The 22,803-nt window shown below is 38.1% G+C and overlaps 2 long non-coding RNA genes across 2 annotated transcripts in view; both read left to right on the plus strand.

Moving 5' to 3' along the window:
* The first annotated feature begins 3,890 nt into the window (after window positions 1-3,890).
* LOC136182988 (uncharacterized) lies at window positions 3,891-5,347 on the plus strand. Its single transcript, XR_010668830.1, has 2 exons — window positions 3,891-4,031; window positions 4,122-5,347. It is a non-coding gene; the product is annotated as an uncharacterized lncRNA (long non-coding RNA).
* A 954-nt stretch (window positions 5,348-6,301) lies between these two features.
* Window positions 6,302-22,803, plus strand: part of LOC114921854 (uncharacterized) — a 34,248-nt gene continuing 17,746 nt past the window's right edge. Inside the window, exons 1-2 of the long non-coding RNA XR_010668833.1 lie at window positions 6,302-6,375; window positions 6,464-6,708. This is a non-coding gene — a long non-coding RNA (uncharacterized lncRNA). The remainder of the gene's footprint in view (window positions 6,376-6,463; window positions 6,709-22,803) is intronic.

Consider the following 22,803-nt stretch of genomic DNA (forward strand, 5'->3'; position numbering starts at 1 on the left):
CATAATATTATCAATTTCATTTCAAAAACAGAGTTTAAAAATAAATCAAAGTTGCAATCCCTTTCATATATAATAAAATATATCCTCTAATTTGATGTAAATATTTTGATTGATGTGCTCATTTACACAAAAGGGACCAAATGTGCCTTACATGTATGCAAAGTGACTGATTTAAATGTGTGTAATCAGCACCAGAGCTCAGAGACTTTGTCTTTCTTGCAACACAGGTTTTGGTGATATGAGGATAAGATGGTTTCTTATTGTCTCGTTTGTGCAGATTTTACTGAGCAACATAATTCTTCTTTGATCTTGGTTCAGAGTTCCTCCTTCTTGTGCAGACTTTTTTTCATTACTTTAAGTTACAATCATATTTGCAACATTGAAAAAAATCAATCACACTATCCCACATTATTCAGAATTAAAACTTAAATAGAAATGTGTCAGGTACTCGTTCTGGAACTTTCCTTGTTCAAATTTAAAAGAACCTTTTTAAAGTCTGAACCTTTTAAATATAATTAAATACAAAACTGACTATTGTTAGAATCATACTGTATGTACATCACCACCAGAAACCTTGTTCATCAGCTAACTTAATAAAGCTGTTTCCTAATTTATATAAAATGGTTATTACGACATGATTCAAATTATTTAACAAGAACTGAAGTTCCACCTTTTCTTTCAACAAGGGAAACAGTGAGGTGTTCTGTTGTTTCTCTTCCCCATCATTTAGAGTTTTTAGAAACTAAGTCAGCTGATCTACAACCCTCTGAATGTAAATTGGCGTCCATGTGTTGCCATATAAATAAGTCATGTGTGTATGAGCATCAGTGAGAGGACAGACCAGCCCACATCAGTTCAACTTCATCATCAGTCATGTTCTCTGCAGCTCTGATTCTGCTGCTGACCGCTGGATCCTGTAAAGAGCTTTTCAACTGTTTAGAAACAACTCGTAATCAGATGAGTGATGGAGATAATGATGATTTGTGTTTCCACAGGTGTGCACTGTATTGATCTCATCACACCAGGCTCAATGGTCGTGCAGCCTGGACAGTCTCTGACCCTCACCTGTCAGGTCTCTGGTTACTCTCTGACTGATAACAGCTATGCAACAGGTTGGATCAGACAGCGTGAAGGGAAACCGATGGACTGGATTTCTTATCAGTGGGGTACAAGTGGACTTCTTCAAAATAATGCTCTGAAGATCAAGTTCAGCTACAGCAGAGACACGTCTGCTGCAACAGTGACTCTAACAGGACAGAATATGCAGCCTGAAGACACTGCTGTGTATTACTGTGCTAGAGTCCCACAGTGAGAGACAATAACAGGAGAGTCATACAAAAACTACTTCCTCTGTTTACCACCATCACTGCACATTCAGCTGTATCAGCATCTTTAATTTCAGTTTAAAAAAATCTGAGTATTGGTTGACTGAATATTGGAATCATATACTATGGTCAGGTTTTATACTTGATTCTGATTGGTCACAGGTTGTTGATTTAATTCTAACTTTGATTAGTGTCCTCTAAGTAGTTCCTGATAATGATCAAATCATCTCTTGCTCCTTATAGTTCATGGACAGTTTATAAGTATTTTGAGAAAATGATCTATGATATATGATGTTGCCCTGCTGAACTTTGCATGCATTATTTTGCTGTGGAAACCAGAGTTTGTCAATGAAAGCTGATAAAGAAAAATGAAGGAGAATTATCCGTATTTAGGGGAGAAAAAAAAACTGGGAAAAAAAGGAAGAGGAGTAAGCGTCGGGACACTGGCAGACATGATGGTAATGAACGCTGGTTGGAGGGCCCAACAATACATTTTTACCTATAGGGCCCCAACAGACTCTTGAATCCCCACTGAATATAGATCATCTTTCCTGTTAGAACAATAATACTGACTTTTTCAACCTCATGCACACTTTAATTCAGATCATGCAAATCAGACTCAAAGGGGAAAAGCCATCTAACATTTAATTTCCAGATCAAACAGACAAAAACTGAGACCCAAGTTAATTCAGTCCATGTGAGGAGGAGTCAATGCAAATCTCTGATGTGTTCCTCCTCTACTTATGTGAGAGCAGAGAGGACGACAGAGAACAGTGGACACACAGTTGAACATGATGGACTATAGGACAGGACTGCTGCTTTTTACTGTCTGCTGGGCAGGTGATGATCATCAAAGTCTTATTTTTCTCTTGATGTGTGCCAAATATGTTCAATTGACTTTTTTAAATGTCTTTACAGGTGTTAAAGCTCAGACTCTGACAGAATCTGAAGCAGTGGTTAAAAGGCCTGGAGAATCCCACAGACTGACCTGTTCAGCCTCTGGATTCACATTCAGCAGCTATGATATGAACTGGGTCAGACAGGCTGCAGGAAAAGGACTGGAGTGGATCGCCTGGGTTGAGCGTGATAATGACAACAAATACTACTCTCAGTCAGTTAAAGGCTGGTTCACCATCTCCAGAGACAACAGCAGACAGCAGGTGTATCTGCAGATGAACAGTCTGAAGACTGAAGATTCTGCTGTTTATTATTGTGCCAGAGACCCACAGTGACACAGGAGGAAGTAACGCTGTACAAAAACAGTCAAAGTAGCATTTCACATTACATCAGTAACCTCACTGACTGGGATGTGTTAAGTAGCTGTACAGAATCCTTTGCTATTTATGTCTTGTGGACCTATGGAGCTTGTTCAGTTCAGAATCAGGGATATAGTCCTTAACATACAGACTCAGACCAAGATGGAGTGACTGATTCCAAAACCAAAAACTGATTCGGCTACAAAGTAATGAGAAAATGATAAACCTGATGTAGGAGTTATTACTCTCTCTACATTAAATGGAGTGGTTTACTGCTCCTCTCTCTTACACTGCTAATGTCAACCAGAAGTATATCAGCAGTTCTTCATTTTATTGAATTACATTTTAAAAGGATACTCAACAAGACTAAAGCACAGACATACTTTCCCTGTCAGAATAATTTTTAGGTTTGTAATTACCGTAGGCTTCACCACTTGAACGAAAAATCAATACCCACAAACATCCAGACCTCTTAAATCTTCACCAAGGATCCTGGAAAGGACTTTTAAACCAAACGTTAAACAACAACAAATGATTAAATAGACTAATAAAACAATAGTCTTTTCTTTCTCAATGCTGGGTCCTTAAAGCTTGAGAGGGCAGATATAGGTTTGTGTGTGAAGACATGTGCTCCCCTCTTATTGTTGTATGAACTGACAAAACTGCGTCCTGCCGACTCACTCAGCTGTATATTACTGAGTCTGTGTACGCTCCACTGACACAAATCACCAAAAGACCAGCACAACTGATCCAGAGCAATGCAGTTCAATCACTTTATATTGACTTTATAAAGACAACACACTCTGATAAGTATGATGTGAGGAATCTTTATGTATTCACAGAACAATAGAGGATTTTTGTTTTACCTGTACATGAGGAAGAATAGCGTGCTATAAACCCAATCAGACTTCCACTGCAGCCGACATCAGTGCAGAAAAAAACGTAGAGAAGCTTGATTGTTCCTGAATATTTATAGATTAATGTTGTGTTTCGTGATCCCAAGAAATGCTTGGGGAAACATTTAATTCAGTGCTCATGGAATCGGGTAGAAAATATCATCTGATAACATATCTACATTAACAATATAGCTTCATCTCAAACACACAAGCTACAATATTCCCTTTTGCATATCAAGATGAAAAGTAAGAGATCATCATTTCAAGAAAAAAACATGCTTTGGCGATCTGCCATGACTGTGATATTTTAGAGTTTGCTCTGTTGCTGAAGATATTCTCTTCTTATGGAAATGTATCAGTCACAGTTTCTCTTTTGAACCTGTAGAGGGAGGTCTATGCAAACTCGTCCTCTCTTATAAACACACCGTCAGTAACTTGAGGCAGATCAATCGGACAGTTCTGAACACTTTTGAAAATCTGAGATCAGACAGCACTGAACAGAGGAATGGGTAAAAGTAGTATCTGGAGTTTATTACTTGTAGTTACTATTCATGGTGAGACAATCCATCCTGCTTTAATACTTTGTGTAAATGTTTCACCTTTTTTTCAAGTTCTGTTAATGATCAATATTTCTATGACAACAGGAGTTTGGAGTGAGATCAGACTGGAGCAGTCTCCCTCTGAGGTGAAAAGACCTGGAGAGACAGTGAAGATGTCATGTATCATATCTGGGTTTAAGATGTCGAGCTTCTATATCCACTGGATCCGACAGAAACCAGGGAGAGCTCTGGAGTGGATTGGGAGGATGGATGCTGGCAGCAATTCTGCTAGCTATGCAAGCTCCTTTCAAAGTCGCTTCAGTATGACAGAAGATGTGCCCAGCAGCACTCAGTTCCTCCAGATCCAGACACTGACAGCAGCAGATTCTGCTGTTTACTTCTGTGCTCGTAGAGACACAGTGAGTGAGGACAGTGGAGCAGCTGCACAAAAACCTCCACAGAGAATCAGCAGTGTGATCTCAATCATATCTGTTTTTTCATACCATCATACTAAGAGTTATTGATTTGATTTACCAAGAAAAAGAGGACATGAGACAAGTCTACAGTGTTCACTGAATTACGTTATTTAAACAGACCCAACATAAATCATAGTGCAAGTGTGAAATCCAGTGCAAGCAAGCAGTTGGCAACATTTGGCAATAGTGGCAAGATCGGAAGAATCCTGGCTGGGCAGAGAAAGTAGAATAAATAATTAGAGCCCGACAGATTAATCAGCCAGCCAATAATGTCGGCCGATATTTCGTTTAATATTAAATATAGATATATAGATATTTACTATTGGTATTGGCTAATGTTATTGCAGATATGTGTCGATATCACTACAGTTATTCACCAGTCAAATCGCCTTTTAGTTGAGTGTCATTGTATTACACTATCAGTTCTCTTTCACCAGCAGAGGGCGGTCTTTGGATTACAACAAGCATTATTACTCCAAAGAGTCAAGTGAAGCACGTCCAATGCGCAGTTACTTTTCAGTTCAGTGAGCATCTTGTCTTCATGAAATATCTTTTCCACAAGTGGTATCACTGCATTTGAGGTATAAACAAAATACATTCGTATATATCTATATTATCTATCCAGCTCTACAAACAGAAAATACATTTAAGAAAGATATCGGCCAATATATCAGTACCAGTTTTTTTTCTCTTCCTAATATTGATATCTGTATCAGCCCTGAAAATCACTTATTGCTCAGGTCCTACGAACAATCACAACAACCACAACAGATAATACAGACTTATGGCTACAATGCCAATTATGTGTAATATAAGTGAATATATGATTAAACTTTTATGAATAATTGCAGTCAATCAGGTCTCATATTCTTCTTTTCTCTGTTTACTGCCTGGTCACTGATGGAATTTATTTCCAGTTCCTGTGAGCAGTTTTTTTTAGCTTCTTATTGAACGGACTAAAAGTAATATTTCTATGAAAGTCCTACAAAAGCAAATGAGATGATCTGGAAGAAGATTGTTCTTTTTTTATTCTTTGTAATCTCTTTCACCGCAGGGTGTTTGTCGGGAAAGACGATATACAGCACTCTCCCAACTCCACACAAATGATTCATAAGTGATGTTTTGATGGTTAAAAGACAGCAGGAGGATTTATTTTATCAGAAAATACAACTTTTCTCCAGCACGGGACAAGACCAGCATAAAGAGAAGATATGCTGCGTTGACAAATATCAAACACAAATGAAAAGTTCTTCACTGTCAATTTAAGCTAGCAGAGACGAAGGAAAATCTCCTAAAATGAGGTCAACAGTGAAAGTTTCAGAGTCAACACCCTCAAGTAATTCTCTAAATATCAATAATGCTTTCCCAATCCACTCAACACATATTCATTGAGGTAAAAAGACTTTCACAATCCTTTCAGATGAAAATATGTTTGCATGTTTTCCCAAACTGATTGTTACAAATCTGACACAGAGTACAGGATCAACTCATTTTATGTTCTTCGTGTCTAACCAGCCTTGAAAACTCCATTCATTTAAAAACACATCTAGTGTAGAGAGATGAAGCAGAATCTACTTTTCATATATGTTTTTTTCCAAAGCAACAAACATCAGAGAGTAAGTACAACTCAAGCAAGGATCTAGAGAAGAGGAAGTAACGTCTGGTTCAGACTGCACCAGTCAAATGATGTTGAAACTGATGTTGAATCTTCATGCTTTTCATTTTTAGATATGTGAGGTGTGGCAATGCAAATGTTCCCCTTTTCCATTGCTTTTAATCTCCCTGCAACTTGAGAACACACCAATCCAACAACCAGACCTATACACACATTTTTACAATGACTTTATCCGGGTGTTTAACGTTTCTCATGCTATCAGTTTCTGGTAAATACACACACATATATAGCCTTGTCTTTGTATGTGTCAGGGTTTGTGTGTGGCTCTGTTCTGATCAGTCTGTTTTTCTCCACAGTGGTGCACAGTCAGACTCTGACTGAGTCTGAACCGGTGGTAAAAAGTCCTGGAGAATCCCACAAACTCACCTGTACGTACACAGGAATATCAGACGGTGATGCACATATAAGCTGGATCAGACAGGCTGAAGGAAAAGGACTGGAGTGGGTTTCCTTCATTTCTGCTCCGAGTGGAAGCATTAAATATTATTCCACGTCAGTCAAGAATCGCTTCACCATATCAAGAGACAACGATGTGGACCAGGTGTATCTGCACATGAACAGCTGTTAGGTGGGGGTTGTTTCTGTTTGTATAAATCCAATGAAGAAATCGTGAAACAGACTGGAGATTATAACACCGTTTAATCGGCCAAGGTCAGACAACTTCATCAAACAAGCACGCTTCCAAATCACTTGACTGACAAAGTGCTGACAAAGTAACAGTAACATCACAAAAAGGTGCAACCCACAAATTCCTTTACATTTGGGTGCATCACCATAAAACAATAAAGATGACATGACACTGATTTGTATACGTAACAACTGTAGACTCTCTCTCTAGCAAACAGTTGCTGACAACATATGCTTGGCTCCTATCCAAACATAGATCTGCTACTACTTAGGTGCTTCACTCATATAAGGTTACAGCTTCAGACACCTAAAGGTAGGAGTGTTAACAGGTGGTAGGCAGACTTGATTAATACATTTCACGAAGTTACAAGATTAATGAATTTCATGAAAATTCGTACTAACAACAGCCTGACAGCTGAAGACTCTGCTGTTTATTGTTGTGCCAGAGCCCCACAGTGATACAGGAAGTCAGAGAGCTGTACAAAAACTGCTGCAGATGTTACTGTGTCTGACTAATGACTCACTGAAAGTTCTGTAAAAAACAAACAAAAAAACAACAGTTTTTGTTTAGATTCACCCTTTTTTTAAACACCATGCCCTGACCCCAAGTTAACCTCCACAGATACAAATTGAAGTAGGAATAGTGCCAACACTAGGAAATGGAGAATGGTAAATGGACTTGAGCTTGTATAGCATTTGTATAGTCTTCTGACTACTAGTGCTTTTACACCCAAGGTCAGACCTACACATTCACACACTGATGGTAGAGGCTGCTATGTGAAGTGACCATCAGTGTTAACTCATCCATTCATACACATTCATACGCCACCAAAGAAGCAGCAGTAGCAACTCGGGTTAAATGTCTTGCCCAAGGACACGTAGGCTATGTAGCTACAGGAGCTGGGGATCAAACCCCAACCTTTCAGTTGAGAGACAGCCTACTCTACCACTAAGCCACAGCTGCCATACTCATGACTGATCCCTCCAATTGACTTATGGTCCATGCAAACCTATTATATTAACTTGCAAACTTATTACATTTTTAATTCTCATTACAAAATGTTTGATCATTTGTTTTGATATTTAGACAATAAAATATATTTTTAACAATAGATTCCTAAAATAAAAGATTGTGATGCTTTAGTTTGAGGATTATCATAGATAATAGAAGAATAGGCATCATCTTCTATTCACCATCATCTGAATTCTTGTTTCTCAAATATTCAGATTAATATGCATACATAAGCCAAAGTATCACAATGATTCATTATGACAAATTATCAATTATAAGATGAAGAAAATTATAGAATTTAAGTTCAGTGTGATTGTTACCCACTGCTAATAATAAACGTTTCCTGACGCTCCATACAGGAAACAGTGTTTAGTTTTTGTATGAGGCTTTATCACAGTGCTACGTGGGGCACTGTGATATACAGCTGTACAAAAACCTGAGAGCAACAATCTTAAACTATCCTCTTTTAAAGATGGACAAAAGGGGACTGGACAAAATATCTCACATTGAACTATAAGGAAACTAACGTGTAATGGTTTTTATAAGCAGATTTTTAGGTAAAAGTTGTTTATTTAGTAGTTTGAAGTCGTAGGTAGTTCATGTATGTAAATGTTATTCTTAGTAAATCTCAACTTTAAAAAGAGTCAAAGACTCAACATGAACATACACTTATAGGGGGACACTAGAGTTTCCTACAGATCAGGACTTGGTGGTTTTCAAACCTTTAATAAGGTGTTTTTCTGGTTCTTCAGGTTTTTGTTGAAGCATTGAGTTGAGATGTATCACTGTGCTTACTTTGACTACTGGGGTCAAGGGACTGCAGTCACTGTTAATTCAGGTAAGTCACTTTAAAACCTTATTTTTAGTGATTACTATATTTATCTTTTTTTAACTGATTTTTGATGCTTGAGAAGTTGGACCCGGTCGTAATGTTTAGGTTTACAAATAGCAGAATCAGAAAGCAGAGACAGTTGGTTGGTAATGCAGCTGTTTCCTTGAAAGCATTAGAAAACGGCTTTCTTGGCATTACAACTCTATGCAGGACAGGGTTTTAAGTAAACATGACTTTGTCTGGATTTTAACTGCTGCTGGTGAGGACCTCAGAATTTTTTCCCCACATTAATATTCACCAACTTTTAATTTTGTGGATATTCACAAGACCTCATACTGTGTGATGAGAGGTAAGACTACCGTTGAGCTGAGATATATTTAAGTTTTCTGTGTGAAAGGTCTCTGTGTGAAAGTATGAAATAAATATAAAGTAAATCTCAGGAAAATTGACCTTCATGGGACTTTTTTTTCGCAATGAAGATTAAATTGTTGATCGTTGATATTGAGAGCATAGCTCATGAAATAACTTTCTCCCACAAATTGGCAACTATTAAACAATAGGCTTACATAAATATTCTAAATACTCATTTAATACATTATATATACAAATTATATTATTATCATGACATCTTAAGGTTTTGCTTATGTGAGGTTCTTTCATTAGTATGTTCACCTCCAATCCGTTGACTGGTGTTGACCAGACAAACAAAAATAAGATGAATGTTAGATTTTCTCATATTGTTTTCAAAATATTGTCTTATATTTGTTTACTGTGCAAGCTGGCTAAATAAATTCAAAAAGTTGAAAGGTGTGAGGATTTCTGGAATCAACGTTATCTACATTTTTATTTAATCAGTTTCTTTATTAAGTACAATTTAAATATATATATATATTATTCAAACATTTTTTTCTGACAAGGATACAGGTTTAAGGAATGGGTTTTCATAATACCTCCATTTTCCGTCTATTAAAGACAATCTGGTATCCACGATTATGTGAGTTTTAATAAAGATGGAAAATTAATTTTTAATACTTTATAGACTGAATAAATAAAATATCGGGCGGAAAAATTGCAGCTGAAAACAAAACATCAAAATAATGTAAAACAATGAGATAGTTATGAGATAGGGGCGGGCAGTAGCTCAGTCTGTAGGGACTTTGGTTGGGAAGCGGAGGGTCAGCAGCTCATTCCCCCTCACTCTGACTATTTGATTGATTGATCTAACATAGAGCACTTTGGGTCTGCCTTTTGTTATTCTGTCATTAAAATATAAAATCTATTTTGTTTACATTTAAAAAAGGCAGTTGTGATAATAATCAGTAATTTCTATTAATTTGGCTTTATAAAATCTTTTCTAAAGGAACTGCACCGACTCTGTTCCCTGTGGTTCAATGCGGCTCTGGGACTGGAAATCAAATCACTGTTGGTTGTCTGGCTCATGACTTCATCCCAAAGAGTACTTTCCAGTGGACGGATGACAGCGGGACCAGTTTACCTTCTGTACAATATTCTACAACTGTCAATGACAACAAATTCACAGGTCTTAGTCTGGCCCGAGTATCCAAATCTGACTGGGATTCAAGGAACTCTTTTAACTGTGCTTTGACGTATCCTGGAGGATCCAAAAGTGTCAAAATTGAAAGTAGGTGATTTTTAACCTTCTATCATGGCTCTTTTACGTTTTGTCCAAATGCATTTTCTTGTTTTTATGTTCTGAATTGTCTATATATTTCCAATTTTCATCCAGTATTATTGAAGAAATTCTTTCAGCTTGATCTGATTTCAACTAAATCTCTATCTCTGCTCTTTCATTCACTTGCGTAGTGCCCGAACTCCCTCCAAAGATAACGTTGGTATTGGTGCCAAGAGGAGACACTCAGGCTCTGATGTGTTCAATTTATGATTTTTTTCCCAATGAATTGACGGTAAAATGGAAGAAAAATGAAATAGAAGAACCTGGCTTCACTACTTGGCCCCCCAAATCATTCAGGAACACGTTTTCAGCTGTCAGTGTTCTGAATGTGAAGAACACAGACTGGGACAGTAAAGCCGTGCACACATGTGAGGTGACACACAAAGTTTTCTATTTCTATGATTTCAGAGAAAGAAAGGCTAACTGGCTTTTATCAAGCCAGCTAACTCGACTCACCTGAGCATGCCACACATGTGTTCCAGACGGACAATGGTGTGTAAAATCACAGCGGTCAATATAGTGTAGATGATTTCGGTTAGTTTTAGCTGGCTTTTATCAACTTAGCTAGTTCGACTCACCTGGAAATTCCTGCTCTTTGTTCATTTGAATGTCGGATGTGTTGCAGACGGCCAATGGCAGAAATTTACGACAAATGTACAGAAAGTGATTTCAGTTTGTTATAACATTTTCTAGAGTTTTCCTATCAAGGATTTTGGCTTTTTTTTTTTACAAAGATACACAACACACTCAGGCTTCCCCTCAATAGTTGATCAAATTTCAAGTTTAATACTCCAACTAGAAGCTGCATCATCGTTCGTCTGAGTGTCTGTCAGTCCTTTTCAAGTGTTACTTACCTTTACGGAAGGTGGACTTGTGAGGAAGATAAGTTGCATGTTTTTTATGTTATGTGAGAGAGTCCAGATAAGCTCTAGTCAAGTCAAGATCCAATGATTTATGTTGGGAACTGTAGGTGAGTAAAGCACCTGTTTTATGCGGCATTACTATGAAGCCACACAACCATTCTCCACTAGCTACAAAGTTTTCTAGTGAGAAGCCTAAGACAAACTGATTCATCTGCAAGGTCTTCAATCTACAGCTCAGAGGGCCAAAGTGACAGAACTCTCCGTGCTGTTCTAGTTAATAATCAAATTAATTTAATAATCATTTGTTGGGGGGCACCGATAGCCTAGTGGTTAGTGTGCAAACCCCGTGTAACCCCCTCTCTCTCTGCAATTTCTGACTCTTTCCACTGTTTCCTATATCTAAATAAAGGTATAAAATAAATATATCATGATTTGTTGACTAGCAGACGCCAAGCCTAGAATAAAGACTACTAGTCGACTAGAAAACTATTTAGAGGCGTCAGCCCTACATACTAAAAACACACCTTTGTTATGTACCTCTGGATGTTTGAGTAAGCGTCCAATTCCACGTCTCCATGTTGCTGGTCGGCGTCCTTTCCCACCACACGCTCGGCTCTGATGAACACAAACAATCAGAGTAGGATAATCAAACAGAGGGAAGAAATCTGGAGAAAGACCTCCTTGTCTTAATATCCAAAATTACCGTCACATCAGAGCTCCAGAGTTTCTATCTATCCTGACCTTATGTGTACAACTCCTTGTAAGGGAATTATTTGACTATTGTGACTGAAAAAAATCAAAATAATAAAAAGAGTTATGAGTTCATCATCAACCAGTTTATGATCAGAGAGAGCAACGCATGCTCTGCTTCCTCAGAAGTTCACAGGACAACTTGGGTGAAATATCTCTTGATTTTTAAACTAAATATTTCAAAAATGATGGCAGATTTTCCAGCAGCTTCTAGACTAGGTGACCCTTAAACTCCTGTCAGTGCTTTATATATTACTGCACAGCTGGGCATCTTGGACACACTTTTTATGACAGTTTAGACTGCATTATCAATTATATACGTTGTTTTCTATCAGGAACAATTTTGGCTGGTGTGGATACCCTCTATTCATGTTCCACAGTAAAGTTAGTTTAATGTTGTAGGGCTGTCACCATTAACTAGTAAATTGTGATTAATTAAGGTCTGAAATGAATGCATCATTATGTTTTTCAAAGCACATGCTATTTGTCCCTTTAGCCTCCCCGTAGATAGTCGTCCTCAGTGTCTCCCTGTAGTCTCAGTGATGTAAAAGAAGGACACTGCTGCATCTTTGAATGTCTCATTTCACTTTAACAAACTCTCAGACAGCTCAGCTGACAAGTCCAAAGTAATATCTACCTTGTGACATCACACATTGACCTTATGACATCACACATTGACCTCATGACATCACACATTGACCTCATGACATCACACATTGACCTTTGTTGCCATTCCTTTGAGCAGTTTGACGTCAGTTTGGGATCCCTAACCACTTACTGTTTCCGTGCTTAAGTTCATGTTGTAACCTTCCATCTACCAGAAGGGCCTTACTGTATTTCAAAACAAAAGGATTGAATTCAACCAGCAAGTAGAGTATTCTCAGCTAAAGAGAGTACAAAAATTCAAAATAAAAGTTAGCATTTTTTGTAAATGCGAAAATGGAATTTTGAACATGTGTTTAAGAATGCAATTAATCCCAATTAACTATTGAAATGTTCTGATTAATAAATGTAATCATTTAAAATACACTATTTATAAAAATATGAATAGTGTAAATAATTTTCCCTCTTTTTTGAGGTAACTGGAGTGACAGTCTTACACGATATCTACCAGGACTAATTGGTTAGTTTCATTCATTTTATTCATTTAGCATTGGATGTAATTAAACATAATCAAATAACAGAAGCTCAAATGTATTTATGAAGGTAAAATGTGGAGAAAAAAACTCTACTAAGGATTAATGAGCACTTTACTATAGTTGTTACACTCTGGATTACAGATCTTATCATCCAGATGTGAGAAAACTTGTTAGACACAAACCACACATCCTCATGACTATTATTTTATATTTTTCACAATACTGTTTACAGTGTAAACCTTAGCTATGTAGCCTGTCAGTAACCATCACATGAACACAGACAGTGCAACATAGCTAAATATAATAAATGTTTAACCATAACTGATTCACCACTTCTACTTGGTGTGAAGAAAAACGTCAACAGAAGATGCTAACTCCTCGACGAACCTTCAACGTTTCCGGCAAACGGCTCATTCCTCTCGTCTCGACGATATTAAAACTTAGGAATGTGTTTTTCTTCTTCTCTTACAGAAGAGATGCTATGCTTCCATCTGGTAGATAACGACCTGTTCAGTCTTGTTACATTGTTTACAGTCCGACAAGACACTTATGATACGATAATGGAGACGGACTTCCACAGATGATGTCAAAGAGTGGATTGTTTGCTGCGCTTTGTCTACAGATATGATTTTATGGAGATTAATGAAGCTAAATCATTTTCATTGTCTTTTTTATATAGGATCTGTAAATCAAGATCATGTTATTGGACATCATCCACCATGTGGTCATACATACAATTATTTATTCAATCCATTCTTGCTCTGTTCACCAAAGTGCTTTACAGCCCACACAGAAATACTGTTTGCAAATAAGAGAAGGAAATGACCTTGCCCTTTCTCTGGAATTTATCTGGCTAAGTAGCACCTACTCAACAAATTTCTTCTTTAACAGGCTGTTACATCAAGAGATTAAAGTCGAATATTAATGATCAGAGCATAAGAGTTAAAAAATGAATAATGTAATTTTTGTTATAAAACCACTAGAGTGCTGTCAGTGACAGTTATTTAAGGTTGACATTCAGATCTTCTGCTCTCATTGATCTAAACCCATTTAGGCAAAGCACTCTGATGAAGTTTTTGCATTTAATCAAACAGGTTTCAGTTCCTCTGCAGCTGGTTTCCACTAAAGGCTGTGGGAGTTTCTCTAAATGTCTTTGTGCTCAAACACCTGCGAACACTGAAACAAAACTATCAGAATCCAGAGTGTCAATGCAAATCTGCAGCGTTAGGCTTTCTACACGACCACAGCTGCACTCACTGGACAACGAGTGCAAACAGGAGGAACACAAAAGCTTATAAATATTCTGCTTCTATAACACAAAACGTTAAAATCACTCATAGGTTGTAACTTATTCATGACTATGATGCTAACAGTTCATGAATAAAGTTCATATCAATTCAGCTGGCAGTTAAACAGTTAGCAAGACATGGAAAGTATTTTTCAGAAAACATAATTTTCTTGATTTGAAAAAACAACAACAAAGAAACTCAGCATGACTCCATGATTGTGTTGAGATAAATAAATTGCACCCAAAAGCATGTTTAACAAAAAAAAATTCACACTAATTGCAGGCACAGTGTAAGAGCTAAAACTGGGGGTCTCTTGTACGACCATTTACTGCAGTGCTTTGTGTTGACTGTGGGTGTCTCTGTAAGACTTCTGCTCAGGTATGCATATTAGAAAGAGTCAGGTGTGTGATCCAGGAAGGTTTCTGAACGTGAGGTTTGCTGTTACTGTGAGTTTGGGGAAGTTTGTTTGGCTCAGTGATGGACTTTAATTCACATTGTTGCATGTTTGGATCAATGAACTGTTCTAACCACAACCCGGTGTGGCTGTCAGTCATTTGTAAAGGTTGAGTGTAAACTAAGGAAAAGCGTGTCAGCCAGGTCACTCCTTGATCAAGCATCTCAACAACTCAGTACTAGACTGACCTCCTTTACACACAGCATTAAGTTCAAACTATATAAAATGGAAAATATTGACTTCAAAACTTCAAACCTACATCACTAATCTGTTTTAGAAAACAGTGAAATAACAGCATCTTCTTCTGGTGGGTTTTATGGCAGTTATGGAATTTTAAGTGCTGCATTACCGCCATCTACTGGACAGAGTGAGTGCTTCCTTTTAATGTCCATTCTATAACTCGGACACAACTGAGTTTGCACAAGTCCTTCCCTCAGTGTGAAATCAAGTTTGTCTCCATCTTCCGGAAACCTTTTGGCACTATCCGGCACCATCTTAATACGTTCTGACTTACAACAGCGATACCCGCAGCACAATTTAACCTGACAACAAAAAAGAGAAAAAGAAAAAGAGAGCAGTATCAGAAAAAAAGTTCAAATGTTGTTTGTGTAAAGAAAGCGACTTATTTCTCAAATTTTCTCTGAGGAGGAGTCAATGCAAATCTCTGATGTGCTCCTCCTCTACTTATGTGAGTGCAGAGAGGACGACAGAGAACAGTGGACACACAGTTGAACATGATGGACTATAGGACAGGACTGCTGCTTTTTACTGTCTGCTGGGCAGGTGATGATCATCACTCATCTTTACTCTAAAAAGTCTTCTGAAAGTGTCACATCTGATGGTTTTCTTTTCTGTCTCTTCAGGTGTTGATGGTCAGACTCTGACAGAATCTGAAGCAGTGGTTAAAAGGCCTGGAGAATCCCACAGACTGACCTGTTCAGCCTCTGGATTCACATTAAGCAGCTACGGTATGAACTGGGTCAGACAGGCTCCTGGAAAAGGACTGGAGTGGATTGCTTATATAGGCACATTCAGTACACCAATCTCTTACTCCTCGTCAGTCCGGGGCAGATTCACCATCTCCAGAGATGACTCCAACAGTAAACTCTATCTTCAGATGAACAGTCTGCAGACTGCAGACACTGCAGTGTATTACTGTGCCAGAGAGACACAGTGAGAGACAAGAGCAGGAGAGTCGTACAAAAACTACTTCCTCTATTTCCCACCATCACGGGGAACTTTCATATTTATCAGCATTGATACTGTTATCTACTGGAAGAGATGAAAATTCAGTTTCGACCTACATAATTAAAACTTTTTTCCTTGGTAGTATTGTTTGCAGACTTTGCAAAACACTACTTCTGTTTTTTAGACAATGCAGCTGATTAAATTCTTTGCATCTGTTTGGAGAAACTGTGTCTACATTTGGTTTGAACTCCAAGCATACAGTAGAGATCAACACATGGACGAAACATGTAAAGATTTAAAATATTCCACATGATATGAAGATAGTACACTAACATTATTAATGAGTAATTATATATAATCACATCCACACAATATGAATTAACATAAGAAGAGTAGAAAATCTCTTTCTAATAGCATTTCCTTATCACCTTTTTATTGATTGTTGCTGCTCTCTTTGATAAGATTAATCCTAAAATGAATGAAACCAGTTATTAGTAAACACTTTCAACCAATCTGATCCTACAGTACGATCACCTATATTATATCTGTTATCATATGTAAAGCAGAGATGATTTCCAGTCATCTTTTCACTCTGCAGATATAAAAACAGTGAACAGACTCTCCTATTGGCTCCAGTCAGACCATCATTGATGCTTCATATGTTTGATTGTATGCAAACTCAGTGAGCTTCCTTGTTACTCAGCTATAAAAACTTCCCATCAGGCCGTCAGTGGAGTTCACAGCACGTCACTTTCAAAATCAACCATGTTTTCTGTAGCTCTGCTGCTGCTGCTGGCAGCTGGATGTGAGTCTGTCTGCATCTGTCAAAGTCAACAGTTCTTCTTCTGCAGTTTAACTTGATCATTTCTAACTAAACATGTTATCTTTTTAACAGGTGTGAAGTGTGAACAGTTGACACAGCCAGCCTCTGTGACTGTGCAGCCAGGTCAGAGTCTGACCATCACCTGTCAGGTCTCTTATTCTGTTAGCGGCTACTGGACAGCCTGGATCAGACAGCCTGCAGGGAAAGGACTGGAGTGGGTCGGTCACAAACATGGATCCACCGCATACTACAAAGATTCACTGAAGAACCAGTTCAGTATCGACTTAGACTCTTCCAGAAATACAGCGACTCTAAACGGACTGAATATGCAGCCTGCAGACACTGCAGTGTATTACTGTGCCAGAGACCCACAGTGACACAACCCATCAGTAGAGCTGAACAAAAACTACTTCCTCTTTTTACCACCATCACAATATTTCATGTGATTCACAATTAAATATGAAAATTCTGAGTGTTGAACAAATACTTATCAAGTCATCAACTTCATTTTTTTTTTTTAAAACACAGTTTCTCAATAAATGGAAGTTTAAGTTTTAGTCCCCTCTTACTTCAGTGACATGGAAGACACATTCAAATTGTGAATGTAGACAAGAACTAATTAATATAAAATATATAGAGCAGCAGTTAAATCTACAGCATCTCTATGATACATCCTAGAAGTAATCATTCTGTAGTGAACTATTTAGATGTGCATGCTTGGGGAATGTAAACTGCAGCAACAAGAAGAGTTTTATAACTTCATGTGTTGAAATCTTACCATGAAAGACTTCTGACATGTGGTTAATAATATCCATCAAGCTTTACTGTTTCTGAGCACCAAGTGTCATTAATGAAAAACACAGTTTCTCCCCTTGTGAACACTTGTTCCTTAAAGCCACCAGAGGAGGAGCTCTCACACAACAAATGATTTCAACTTCATTTGACTGTAACAGTAAAGAGAGAGAGAGAAACAGTCTTAAGGCTTTATTAGATCTTCTAATCAATGTGTCACTTAAATATTGTTTCAATCCCTATCTCTGATTAATTGAGAGTTTAAGAGTAATACTAAATTTTACCAGGATTTTAAAATATTTGAATGAACGTAGTCGGCTGATTTTCCATCCTGTGTATGTAAATTAGGCTCCTCTTGTTGCCATATAAGAAAGTCCACTGGGTGTGTTAATGCATCAAGTTCTCACATCAGATCAGCTCCATCATCAGTCATGTTCTCTGCAGCTCTGATTCTGCTGCTGACCGCTGGATCCTGTAAGGAGCTTTTCGACTGTTTAGAAACAACTCATAATCAGATGAGTGATGGAGATAATGATGATTTGTGTTTCTACAGGTGTGCACTGTATTGATCTCATCACACCAGGCTCAATGGTCGTGCAGCCTGGACAGTCTCTGACCCTCACCTGTCAGGTCTCTGGTTACTCTCTGACTGATAACAGCTATGCAACAGGTTGGATCAGACAGTGTGAAGGGAAACCAATGGACTGGATCTGTCATAGGTGGGGTGGTGGAGACTTTTACCAAAATAATGCTCTGAAGAACAAGTTCAGCTACAGGACAGACAAGTCTGCTAGAACAGTGACTCTTACAGGGCAGAGTCTGCAGCCTGAAGACACTGCAGTGTATTACTGTGTGAGAGACCCACAATGAGAGACAATAACAGGAGAGTCGTACAAAAACTACTTCCTTTATTTACCACCATAACGGGGAACATTCATATTTATCAGCATTGATACTGTTATCTACTGGAAGAGATGAAAATTCAGTTTCAACCTACATAATTAAAACTTTTTTCCTTGGTACTAATGTTTGCAGACTTTGCAAAACACTACTTCTGTTTTTATTCAATGTAGCTGATTAAATTCTTTGTATCTGTTTGGAGAAACTGTGTCTACATTTGGTTTGAACTCCAAGCATACAGTAGAGATCAACACATGGACGAAACATGTAAAGATTTAAAATATTCCACATGATATGAAGATAGTACACCAACATTATTAATGAGTAATTATATATAATCACATACACACAATATGAATTAACATAAGAAGAGTAGAAAAGCTCTTTCTAATAGCATTTCCTTATCACCTATTTATTGATTGTTGCTGCTCTCTTTGATAAGATTAATCCTAAAATGAATGAAACCAGTTATTAGTAAACACTTTCAACCAATCTGATCCTACAGTATGATCACATATATTATATCTGTTATCATATGTAAAGCAGAGATGATTTCCAGTCATCTTTTCACTCTGCAGATATAAAAACAGTGAACAGACTCTCCTATTGGCTCCAGTCAGACCATCATTGATGCTTCATATGTTTGATTGTATGCAAACTCAGTGAGCTTCCTTGTTACTCAGCTATAAAAACTTCCCATCAGGCCGTCAGTGGAGTTCACAGCACGTCACTTTCAACATCAACCATGTTTTCTGTAGCTCTGCTGCTGCTGCTGGCAGCTGGATGTGAGTCTGTCTGCATCTGTCAAAGTCAACAGTTCTTCTTCTGCAGTTTAACTTGATCATTTCTTACTAAACATGTTCTCTTTTCAACAGGTGTGAAGTGTGAACAGTTGACACAGCCAGCCTCTGTGACTGTGCAGCCAGGTCAGAGTCTGACCATCACCTGTCAGGTCTCTTATTCTGTTGGCAGCTACTGGACAGCCTGGATCAGACAGCCTGCAGGGAAAGGACTGGAGTGGATTGGAATGAGATACACTGGAGACACTTACTACAAAGATTCACTGAAGAACCAGTTCAGTATCGACTTAGACGCCTCTAACAACAGGGTGACCCTAAACGGACTGAATATGCAGCCTGCAGACACTGCACTGTATTACTGTGCCAGAGACCCACAGTGACACAATCCATCAGTAGAGCTGAACAAAAACCCCTCAGAGCCTGAACACCAGTAACATGAAGCCACCAGAGGAGGAGCCCTCACACCAATCATGATCATAACAGCAGTTCAATGACACAAATAGTCTATATTAAAGTGTACATGGCTATACAATGAGGAACTGATGTAAAAAAAAGATTCATAATCCTTTTGGTGGTATGAGACATTCCCTAGAAAGGCATTTTTTGAATCTATCTAAATGTATGCAAAACAAAGGGACCAATTACTTTAGGTTTGCATACATCATTATTTTTGTGTGAATAAATCATATTATATCATAGAACAATTAGTGACCTTCTCTCTGATTAGGAGGAGTCAATGTAAATCTCTGATGTCTTCCATCACTACATAAGTGTTGCAGATTGAAGCACAAACACACTCTGTAGACTTGACAACGACGAAAGCTTTCACAATGACAGAACCTGAGTGTTTGGTTCTATTTCTCATCCTGTCACTAAACTGGACAGGTAAGAACGGTGACTATTTCTTCAGACAAACTTCTTGGTGCATTACAGTATCTAACAAGCTGTTTATATGTCTGCAGGTACTGAGGGTCAAACACTGACTGAGTCTGACGCTGTGGTTAAAAGGCCTGGAGAATCTCACACACTGACCTGCACATATTCAGTGTTTTCTATTCATCCTCATAACGCTTGGATCAGACAGGCTGCTGGGAAAGGACTGGAGTGGGTCGCTTATATTAGTAGTGGTGGTAGCATCTACTACTCTAATTCAGTCAAAGGCCGGTTCACCATCTCCAGAGACAACAGCAGACAGCAGGTGTTTCTGCAGATGAACAGTCTGACGATGGAAGATTCTGCTGTTTATTATTGTGCTCGAGAGCCACAGTGACACAAGAGGAAGCAACGCAGTACAGAAACCTAAACTGTCAAAACATGACAAGAATATTTTTTTACATGACGTAATTACAAACCCGATAAAGTCTGAAATAAAATCATGAAGCGACCAGAGGAGGAGCCCCCAGACCAGTAAGGATTAAAACACCAGTTAAATAATGAGGAGAGAAAAATACACATGTAGAGATGTAAAAGTCAAAGCAAAAGAGCAAAGTTTACTTTGAGATACAATTATACTACAAGTACAATAATTTAATGCAAAGCTCTAGATTTACCGGTCAATCATCATTCTAAGCCTCACCTATGGTCATGAGCTAAGGGTAGTGACCGGAAAAATCAGATTGTGGTTACAAAAAGATCAAGATTCATAACCCTGATGGTAATATGAGAGATTTCCAAAAAATATATATTTTTAAAACAAATAATCAAATCTCGATGGTTCAATCAAATATATTTGTCAGCTAATCCAACTACTGAATCATTGATTACCTACAAACAAAACAAAAAACTTTTCCTGTTATCAAGTTAATCTCTGATTTCACTCTACTGGCATGATACAACTGATGACCTTTCAACTTAAAGTATCCAAGACAGAAGTCAAATGTTATTGCTCTCTGAGGAGGAGTCAATGCAAATCTCTGATGTGTTCCTCCTCTACTTATGTGAGAGCAGAGAGGACGACAGAGAACAGTGGACACACAGTTGAACATGATGGACTATAGGACAGGACTGCTGCTTTTTACTGTCTGCTGGGCAGGTGATGATCATCACTCATCTTTACTCTAAAAAGTCTTCTGAAAGTGTCACATCTGATGGTTTTCTTTTCTGTCTCTTCAGGTGTTGATGGTCAGACTCTGACAGAATCTGAAGCAGTGGTTAAAAGGCCTGGAGAATCCCACAGACTGACCTGTTCAGCCTCTGGATTCACATTCAGCAGCTCCTGGATGGCTTGGGTTAGACAGGCTCCTGGAAAAGGACTGGAGTGGATAGCTAATATCAGACATGACAGTGCTAGCTCTAATTCAGTCAGAAGCCGGTTCACCATCTCCAGAGACAACAGCAGACAGCAGCTGTATCTGCAGATGAACAGTCTGAAGACTGAAGACACTGCAGTGTATTACTGTGCCAGAGAGCCACAGTGACACAACCCATCAGTAGAGCTGAACAAAAACCCCTCAGAGCCTGAACACCAGTAACATGAAGCCACCAGAGGAGGAGCCCTCACACCAATAATGATCTTAACACCACTTCACTGTTGAAGAGTAAAAAATACTCATTTATAGATTCATATAGTTATATTGCTTAAAGTAAAAGTGAAATAAATATAACAAAGTTTATTTATAATACATTTCTGGGATCTCAAACACAAATTACATAATTTGATCAATTGAAGTAATAAAGTAAGGGGGGGGGGGGCAGTATTTCAGATTGTGGGGACTTGGACTGGGATTCTGAGGGTCACAGGTTAAGGTCATGTCTGAAATTGGTCTGGTAGCTCGAGAGGTGCCAGTTCACTTCCTGAGCACCACATAGGTGAACCTTCTTTCATAGCCTCCCTGTGTCCTTATATGGAAAGCGAACTTCCTCACAGTCTGATATAAAGACTTGACATCAGGCTGTGAGTCAGAGAAGAACAGAAGCTCCATCAGATCACTTCAAGTGAAAAAATGTTCTCTGTAGCTCTGATTCTACTGCTGGCTGCTGAATCATGTAGGAAGCTTTTTAACTAATGATCACATCAGACACAGAGAATCTGTGAGAGACAGATTAACAGGAGAGTTGTACAAAAACAAGTTCCCCTTTTTACAATAATCCCTTCAAACCTGAACTCTGGTATCACTTGTTTGCCATAATGATTGAGATAAACATTACATGATCTCAGTTGACTGACTGGTTATTCCATTTCTCTTAAAATGCATTGGGTTGAGAGAGTGGGGGATGACATGCAGCAAAGGGCAAAGGTTGGATTCAAGCCCATGGCTGCTGTATAATTCCAATATTTGCTCCTGCTATTGTGTATAAGACTAACTGTGATGTCTAAATATTTCCCCAGGGATTAATAGAGTATTTCTGATTCTAATTGATGTAGCAAATGATTGCATACATACAAATGTTCTGATCTAGAAAAAAATACTTTTAACTCAAACAATACATGTGCAGTTTATTGGATTAACCCTAAAAGATGTTTATCTCCAGAAA

Source organism: Labrus bergylta, chromosome 16 (genome assembly GCF_963930695.1).
Source record: "Labrus bergylta chromosome 16, fLabBer1.1, whole genome shotgun sequence".
Classification (NCBI taxonomy): domain Eukaryota; kingdom Metazoa; phylum Chordata; class Actinopteri; order Labriformes; family Labridae; genus Labrus; species Labrus bergylta.